The 9811-nt window shown below is 36.3% G+C and overlaps 1 protein-coding gene across 10 annotated transcripts in view; it reads left to right on the top strand.

The window, feature by feature from the left end:
• The window catches only part of fwd (phosphatidylinositol 4-kinase beta fwd), a 428358-nt gene that overhangs the window by 310886 nt on the left and 107661 nt on the right, over positions 1-9811 (top strand). For 3 of the 10 annotated variants that reach the window (XM_067097432.1, XM_067098147.1, XM_067097526.1), the window contains exon 3: positions 2181-2236. The exons of the other annotated variants lie outside the window; for them this stretch is intronic. The gene's annotated coding sequence lies outside the window, so the exon portion shown is untranslated. The remainder of the gene's footprint in view (positions 1-2180; positions 2237-9811) is intronic. 10 annotated transcript variants of the gene reach the window in all.

The raw sequence follows: 9811 nt of genomic DNA, 5'->3' as shown, positions 1-9811 counted from the left end.
AGTGGTGCTTTTTAAGTTTTTATTTAGTTCGTGTTATGTATTTTAAGTTTTAATTAATGCATTTACTTTTTGAAGAATGAATGTCGGTATCAGTACGAGATTTCCGGAAGGAAATAATAGGAATTGTTTATTTTTATTTTTTTTAACATTGACGTCCATTCTTTTATTACTTTTTCAGTAGCTTGAGGTCAGTCGATCGATCAGTGAGGTTTTATAAATTGAAAAAGTTTCAAGTTGTATGAGGAATTGATGTGAAATTTATTTTACTTATATAGATAAAATTTCCTAACAGCCACTATCAGAACTTACCACAAGATATAGAAAATAATTTGGATGATCAAGGGCGATTAAGCTAAAACAATTTTGAAAAGTAATTCTGTAAAAGATAAAAAACAAACAAATTATTCAGACGAACGCACAAACACAAATGTAAATTCCACCACTCGAGACGAGTTGAAATAAATTCCTCCCCCCTCTCTCTCTCTCTCTCTCTCTCTCTCTCTCTCTCTCTCTCTCTCTCTCTCTCTCTCTCTCCTGTAGTGTCTGTTCTTTTGGTGGACATTTATTAAAAGTGAGAGAGGGGGAAGATGTTTTTGTGCGTTTGTGAGTGTGTGTGTGCGTGTGCGTCCGTGCGCTTGTGTTTATGCCATTTAGATCACGTCATCATCGTTTCTGGGTCCCTGCAGAAAAAAAGAATTTTACTGTGCTCTTATATTTGCAGTTATTTGTTTGTCTTATTTGCTTTGTCTCTTGTTTGTTAATCAAATGATGGGTAAGAATTTCCTTGAAAGCTGTGCATGGTTTGTAGTAGCAGCAGTAGTAGTAGTAGTAGTAGTAGAAGATCTTATTATTATTAATATTCAGAAGATGAACCCTATTCATATGAAACAAGCCCACAGCTGCCATTGACTTGAAATTCAGGCTTCCAAAGAATGTGGTGTTCATTCGAAGAAGTAACAGAAGGTAATGGGAAATTGGCAGCAGCAGTAGTAGTAGTAGTAGTAGTAGTAGTAGTAGTAGTAGTAGTAGTAGTAGATAGTCGTAAGGATTTCGAATACCAGCCTCTCTCTAACTGTTTTTTTTTTATGTTTACTAATCTCCTCAACAGCAGTGATTATTGTTGTCTTTCAGAACGGGCAAGTGTCAAATGTTAGCCCTTGTGAAATATATAGGCCGCCAGTCTCCTTTTGCCTCCCATGTCTGTGATTAACGCCGGCTGGGTGGGATATTGTTATTTTTAGGAGCAGTAATTAAATCTTCCGGTGTTTTTGGTACTTACAAAATGATTATGTGGCATCTTTTAATGTCAATATTGCTAATAGCATAGACAGTGTAATTTGGTATTGCTGGTACCGAAGAAGTTAAATACATCGTTATTACTACTAGCCAAAAAGACATATGCATCAAATGCTACTGTTGCTATAAGCAAGCAAACTGACTCTGATATAACTGTTGCTGCTAGCCAGGCAACAGATGTCATCATCAGATGGTAGTTGCTGCTAGTAAAGTAACTAGGAGGACACTAGCGGTATTTATGCCACCAGCCAACCAGAGGACAGCCTGAAATGCCTCGACTAGGAAGAAACCTGTCCGTGAGCGAATGATATCATCTCCAAATAAAATCCGTTTTCGTGTCAAAATGCCATTGCTGGAAGCCTTTTCAGTGACACCCTTGATCTTCTCCCATTTGGAACTCCCATTTTATATATTTTTTTTTGGGGCCTATTTTGTGGCACTTACTGACGATGCTGTTTTTTCCAAGTTGTAAAGGATGATTTAAGTTTAATGTCTTTTTTTCGTTGACGTTTTTCGCCTTTTGTTATTGAGTGGATTTTTTTTATTGTTTGTGTTTGTCTTTATTTTGCCAAAATTATTATTTATTTATATAATCGCACATAGGTTAATAATAAGAAAAATGTTAACAGTAATAATTATGAATATAAGTAATAATATTAATAATTATAAGAATAATAATAATAATAAATAGTAATAATAATAATGATAATAATATATAATAATAATAATAATAATAATAATAATAATAATAATAATAATAATAATAATAGTGACTATTGATATTTTATACCTTAATCATGATTGATAAATGTTTTCTAGCATTAAATCGTAGTTCAGCATCTGAATAGTGCAAATCTCTAATCAAATTCTATTTTCTTCCACAGGTATGTGACCTACTATGAAGTGCACGTGAAACTTTGAAACTTACAGCGTTATTCGGGTGAGTAGCAACAATTTACTTGCAGTCCAAGCACTTCAAAGATCTTTCAATTGAACGCTGATGACAGTAATTGCCATGCCTCCGGATAAGAGACGAGGTCTGCGACATCTGATAAGAGAGAGAGAGATTCCTTCTGACGAACCAGATGTCAGTTCGTGTTTATGATCCATTGATTAGATTTGCTTTAAGAAAGCTGGTGCCTGGCAATGGCTTGCACGTGCGTTCCCTGAGTATGTCCGTCTCGCCATGTATTTTTTGTTATTTGTATATTTTAATTTATTTTCATGTAGGAATGTGGTGGGTTAGTCCTCTGTATGTAAATTTGTCGTCGAGGTTGCTAGATTGTTAAGCTGTGTGTGATATGCTTCAGTGTGGTTTTAGATTATACGGAAAAATTAATGTTTCTAAAGTTTCCAAGTCTTAAAAAAATACTCATAGTAGCAAGAGTCGTAAATTGATAAAAATAAAAATCCACAGTCACGATATGTACTAATATATTAATAAATGAAACTGCACTGAAGGCTTTCGAGTATCTGTATAGATTCTAGAAACCCCTTTCTTGTGAGCTCTGTGTAGAGTTTTATTTTTAAATATATTTGTACAGTTACATAACCATGGATCTCTTTCGGCATCTGGAAACCTTTAAAATAACAGACCTTTTAAATTAAAGGGGCAAAGCGTAAGTTACAAAAGAAAAAGTGCGTAATGCTAATTTATTTCTGCCCAGGTGTCGAGTTAGCGCTAAAGATGTGTCTGAGGGGAGAGAAACTGTACGTGCAATGTAAATATTTACATCATTAATTTCATGGACGTAATTATACCTCCTGTTCCCAACGACCGCAATTGAACCAGTCTCTCTCTCTCTCTCTCTCTCTCTCTCTCTCTCTCTCTCTCTCTCTCTCTCTCTCTCTCTCTCTCTCTCTAAAAAGCTGACAGTTGCGCGTCCAACATATGGTATGCATAGAACCGAAAGTTTTCTTCTGGTCTCACCGCAGTCATTATTTCAGACTCGTTTTGAATCCTTTCATGCCGGCGAGAAAGAATGTTTGTCGGGTTTACATTTCGGTAACTTGAAAGAAAAAAGATACCGGGGAAGATTTAAAACAACTTTTAGATGGTGTATGTCTTTGGTGATTTCATTAACATAGCTGTGCAATTGTTTATTTCAATTCGCAGCTTTGGAAAGTACTGCAGTATAGGGTTATTATTATTATTATTATTATTATTATTAGTAGTAGTAGTAGTAGTAGTAGTAGTAGTAGTAGCCTTTAAAATAAGTGTTTCTGTTTCTGTGACCAAATAAATAAAAAGCATTTTCTCATAATTAAAGAACAATAAGCAGCATCAAAATTATGACGATTATAAAAGCATATGGAGACGTCGAACAGTTTTTTTAATTTCATATCTTAAAAGGGAAGTGCCGTTTCGGTGCCTCTTCTCATTTCAGGGTTGGATGAATCGGATGGCTCAAGTAATCTTAACCTTTAAGTGAAGAGGAGCGCTTATAGAATGTGTAAAATGTACCCAAGTGGAGGGTGGCCATTTAATTTTTTGTACCTTCATTGTTGTTGTGGGTTTCGATAGTAGGGATACCCCTCCCCCCCTACCCTCTCTCTCTCTCTCTCTCTCTCTCTCTCTCTCTCTCTCTCTCTCTCTCTCTCTCTCTCTCTCTCTGCATGAACACGACGCTGCCACTCATATTATTACTGGCATTTGTGGCATTTTAAGGCGTGGAGTTCTCACACACGTAAAGCTATTGAGAGAGAGAGAGAGAGAGAGAGAGAGAGAGAGAGAGAGAGAGAGAGAGAGAAAGTAAGTAAGTTTTTATGGAGATGGGGAGCTCTACTTTTTTTTCCTTATTATATTGCATCTTTCTTTATATTATAATCTGCTTCACTTGAAGAGGCAGGCTTGTCATCGCATGTGTGGTCCACCATTCCTTGCTTTAATTCCCGTTACTCGCAATAACAGAGGTGATTTTTAAATTTAATGTGTTTCAGTTTTCAAAACTAAAGTTTTTATTGAGTGAGCTAAAGAAATTTTACCCAGGAAACCATTGAAATATCTTTGGGAGTATAATTAAAAGTTAACAAGACCTTATGATATTGTCGTTGATCTTTAATTGTGATACTGGTCATCTTCTTGAGAAGACAGTGGGGTGATTAACCGATTATGAATTGGCGGCACATTAGTGGTTAATGTTGCCTAAAACTCGCGACTTACTAGATTTTTATAGTTAAAGAGTTAAATTATATAAAGAAGATAAGGAATGCGGACGAGTTTAATCGTTGCTTAGATGTAGTAAATTCAGTCCAGAGCTGCTTGTGCGACCAGAGGTGCGTGAATCCTCAAGTCAAGCTCTTTCACTGTGGGAAAGACGTGAACCCATATATTTTCTGAAATAATAAATAAAGAAATAAAAGGATTCATAAATTTATTCTGTTTTCCAACCTAAAGGCTGGTGCATTGTAGGCGTTACTTACGGTTCTTTGCAGCGTGCCTTCGGCCCCTAGCTGCAACCCCTTTCGTTCCTTTTACTGTACCTCCTTTCATGTTCTCTTTCTTGCATCTTACTTTCCACCCTCTCCTAACAATTGATTCACAGTGCAACTGCGAGATTTTCCTCCTGTTACACCTTTCAAACCTTTTACTGTCAATTTCCGTCTCAGCGGGAATGACCTCATAGGTCCCAGTGCTTGGCCTGTGGCCTTAATTCTATATTCAGTTCAATTCAATTCAACCTAAAGGTTAACACTTATGGTTTAATGTTGCCAAACGTCCCAGAATAATTGTCCTTTGATTATGAATTGTATCCCGACACCCACCACCACTTTCTTTTATTAACTGAATAATCTGTCCATTTAAACAAGAATCGAAATGCTGATTTGCCTTGTTTGGGGTTAGGTTGCCTTAGTCAGTGGATAATTGGAATCCCTGAGTTAGTACCTTTGTTGTAAGTGACCATCTAGCGGCACTGATTTCTTCTGGTTACGTGTGATCAGAGCCTGGATGCAAGTTAGTATATTTTTGCTACCCAATACACTGTAGAGTATTGAATTGGGACAATGACATTCTATACGATTGAGTCAACACTTCCTTTGGGAAATTCTGATGTCATCCGGGTTCGAACCGCAAAATGTGATAGTCACGTACGATAGGGTTTGGTATTTGAACCGAATAGCCTTTGATATCAAAATAAACTCGGATTTTTAGAGTTTGTTTGTGTGTCGTTAACCTCGTACTCACCTCTCGTCTTTTATTAAGGATTTGAGATCTATATTCGCTTTTCACGTGGTGTACTGTAGGAATTACTTACGGGTCTTTGCAGCGTCCCTTCGGCCCCTAGCTGCAATCTCTTTCATTTCTTTTACTGTACCTCCGTTCATCTTCTCTTTCGTCCATCTGACTTTCCGCCTCTCTAAACATTGTTTCATAATGCAGTTGCGAGGTTTTCCTCCTGTTACACCTTTCAAACCTTCTTACTGTCAGTTTCCGTTTCATCGCTGAATGACGTCGTAGATCCCAGTACTTGGCCTTTGGCCTATGTCCTATATTCTATCTATCTATATTCTCCTTTTGTCCGAATTCGTGACTGACCTTGGTGAAGTGGGAACACGTAAGCCCAAGTTCTGTAGTATAAAGTGGTAATCATACCCAGGGTGATAAGTTTATACTTAATTATCGACATTGACCATATTCTCCCTTGTATATATCAGTTGCAGTGCTTGACTGTACTGACATGGCAGCTGGGCTGGCCGAGTTTGGGATGAATGCCAGGCCACGCTTCCCTTGTGGATATATTAGTTTGAGAGCGGCGTCATCCAAGGGGAGATTGCAGACTCATTCTGAAGGTGTTTTGGTTGCAGCGGATCATATTATGGTCGTCCTTGCTCCCTCTCTCTCTCTCTCTCTCTCTCTCTCTCTCTCTCTCTCTCTCTCTCTCTCTCTCTCTCTCTCTCAGTATTAGTGGTCCTGTTTTCATCAAGGCGTGCGTTTATTTTCCTATCGTCTCTTTCGTTTACCTTCCTAATCCTGCAGCCTGACCCACTTTGGCCCATGTGTTCGTCTTCTGAATAATAATAATAATAATAATAATAATAATAATAATAATAATAATAATGTCCTTCACGAGTGCCCGGACGGCCTCTGCAGGCGGACCACCCAAAAATTTACGGCAACGGGACGGTCCACGTAGCAGGCGACCCACTTCCCACACATTCCAATCTAACTACCGGAACATCGAGTTGCTGTAGGTGAGAGCCACCTGACGTGCTCGCTCGTGCGCTTTTGTGTGTGTGTGTGTTGTGCGCGCGCGCGCGTGTATGTGTGTGGCTCTCCTGTCTGCCACAAGTGAGGTCTGCGTTGGGGGAGGGGGGGGGTGCACTGGGCTTATGGTTTTGCTGCCTTGATGGGATACTGCAAACTTTTTTTTTATTTAAGTATTTTTTAAATCTTTTTCCCACTTTTGGAATTCTGTTTTACTGCCGTCTCCATTTTTTTTTTTTTTTTTTTTACATTTTCGGTTATTTTTATCTCTTTCTGATATTTTTTAGGTTTCTGTTCTTAAGTTCGATTCACTTCTAAATTTACCTGTCGCCACACGGTTTTTTTTTTATCTTTTATTTCCACTTAGTACATTCTTTCTCTCTCTCTCTCTCTCTCTCTCTCTCTCTCTCTCTCTCTCTCTCTCTCTCTCTCTCTCTCCAGTTTGGGCTAAATTCAGTTAATTTAGAGCTAGAAAATACTAACTCTTTAAAAGTTGATTTTAATTATTAATAGAGCTACGTCACTCTTAATTTTAAAAAATTATGCTGTCACAACGGAGATTTTCTCCCTATTTTATTTTTAATTTAAATGTATTCTGTTGTTGTTGTTGTTGTTGTGTGGTGAATATAGCAGCACATTTGTCCTAAATATGATTTGCTTATCTTGTTAGTGGAAGTAATACTTTTGAGTCTTCTCTCTTACTCTATCCACGTGGCGCGGTTTAAGAGCGTTCATCTCCCAAACTTAGTGACCAGTGTTCGATTCACGAGGAGGAGGAGGAGGAGGAGACTTCCTTAAAATCTTAGTCTTTGTTTTTTTTTTTTTAAGAATTGATAATAATTGATATGCTTGGGTATATGTAGGGCAAGATTATTCGTGGAATTTCATACACGTTGCTGCATTGAATGATACAGTTGTGACAGTGTTATTATTATTATTATTATTATTATTACAGTGTATTCTTCCTAATTAAAGCAAACCCAATTTGGCACTATTTTTCTCTTCAAAGAATAACGAATATCGGCGAGTTACTGGCAGAATGCAGTAACCCTGAAAAAGCAGTTATTAGAAAGATAGAGAAAACTCCATATCATTTTCAACAATACATTATCATTATCATTATTGACCAATATTATTGTTGCCTTGATCATCCTCACCATCGTTATTATCGTTTGCCTTTTATTATTATTATTATTATTATTATTATTATTATTATTATTATTATTATTATTATTATTATTATTATTATTATTATTTCATCAATAACTTAACCTATCCTTTCTAGTCCATGATACAGGCTTGAAAGGATTCCAAACTTTGCTTGTCTGTCACGTGCTCTTATAGTCAGTCACCAAATCTTGTTTCGTTGGAAATCTTATATGTGCTTGATTGATTGGTCGTGGACTGTTGGCTTGACTGATCAGAGAGATTGTCTGTCCTCAATCCTCATCGCTTCCTGTTTGTCACCTGTGCCTTGCAAGCACGTTGGCGTATCCTGCAAGAAGTGTGCTTTCTATCCTTACTCATTTTGCCTCGGCCATCTTTGAACTCGGAGGTTTTTCCGTCCTCGTGGATTCAGGGAAATGTCATGTTTATCTAATTTTCTTTATCGCTTTTTTTTTTTCCCGGGCGTTGCGGAATTTTTGTCGAGATTTGGAGCTGTGATGTCGAGGAATTTTTAAAATATGCGGAAGTAAAATTCATTCATGATTTTAATTGTGACGTTTCTAATATACTGTTAATTTAATTTATGAGTTCGAGAAGTGTGTGCAGTCCCATATAATATCGACAAGGGAAAATATCACATTTCGACCTTTGATTCGGCCCTGAACGCTGGTAAATGTGTTCAGGGTCGAAGCAACAACCTGAATATTAGAGTCTTGTTAAAAATGTAGACAACATAAATATTATATCTATCTGTCTGTCTATATTTATTATTATTATAATAATATATACACATAAGTATGTGTGTGTGTGAGTATATATATATATATATATATATATATATATATATATATATATATATATATATATATATATATATATATATATATATATATATATATATATATATATATATATATATATATATATATATATATATATATATATATATATATATATATATAATGTGTGTTTTGTATGTTTGTGTGTGTGCTCGTAGATCATTGACGTTGCATTCTGAAGCTTCCTCTCAAAAAGTGTTCATGAACCTGTTGACTCCGTGTTTTTATCAGGTCTCTTTATGTTAACGACAGGATGAGTTATGGTGATGACGTCACCTCTGCTTTCTCCTTAAATCGCTTTGGTAGAGTACGCGTGAACTTCCGGTGGTGTTGTACAGTGATTCTCTTTTTAGTTCTTCGCTGTTTGGTAATGTGATTAGAATAATTCTCTTATTCTTTGTCAGGTCTATTTCCTTGTCGATGACGGCATATTAATTATCTTTGCTATTGTTTTGATGGTAAATGTTTTATTGTTAATAATGAATGAAAGTAATTAAAAGTAATTCCATTTTTTTATCAGGCTCATAAAATAATTAAATTGATTTTTATCCGGTCTATTTCCTTGTCGATGACATCATATTTATTATTATTATTATTATTATTATTATTATTATTATTATTATTATTATTATTTTGATGTTAGATTTTTTATTTTTATGTATGATGGAAATTTATCGTAAAATTGTTAACATATTATCTCAACATGGCTGCTATATTTGTGACTGTTACCCGGAACAAATCATCACGGTATTTTTGTAGACTAGGTTTTATCGTTAACAGGAGACAGTTTGTTTTGAATGAAGGTTGTTTGTCTTCTCGCAGTTCCTTAAAACAAGCGAGGCTGTGTTAAGAGGAGAATGAGGATGTAGCTAATACTGAAAGGCAGGACGTCTTCCCTGAACGGGACTGGGCTACAGAGCAAGGTTATGACAGTTTCATTGATAAAGGAATGGATGCTTGAGACATTCATACTTGAGTATCAATGTTGCCCTGTTTATTTGGTGGTGAAGGTGTCGTAGGTAATTTGAATACATTTATTATATTTAATCAGGTCAAGGTATTTGTCACACAAGTTTGTAAAGTTATGTGTGTGTTTGTGTGTGTGTGTGTATACGATTTTCCACTTTTTTTTTATAATAGAACCTTATCTTGTCTATATTTCATTTCCTTTCAGCGTCAGATTTTCTTTAGCTGATACACGCTCTCTCTCTCTCTCTCTCTCTCTCTCTCTCTCTCTCTCTCTCTCTCTCTCTCTCTCTCTCTCTCTCTCTCTCTCTCTCTCTCTCCTACGACGTGCGCAACG

Source organism: Macrobrachium rosenbergii, chromosome 1 (genome assembly GCF_040412425.1).
Source record: "Macrobrachium rosenbergii isolate ZJJX-2024 chromosome 1, ASM4041242v1, whole genome shotgun sequence".
NCBI lineage: Eukaryota > Metazoa > Arthropoda > Malacostraca > Decapoda > Palaemonidae > Macrobrachium > Macrobrachium rosenbergii.
This window is presented reverse-complemented; position numbering and strand designations above follow the sequence as displayed.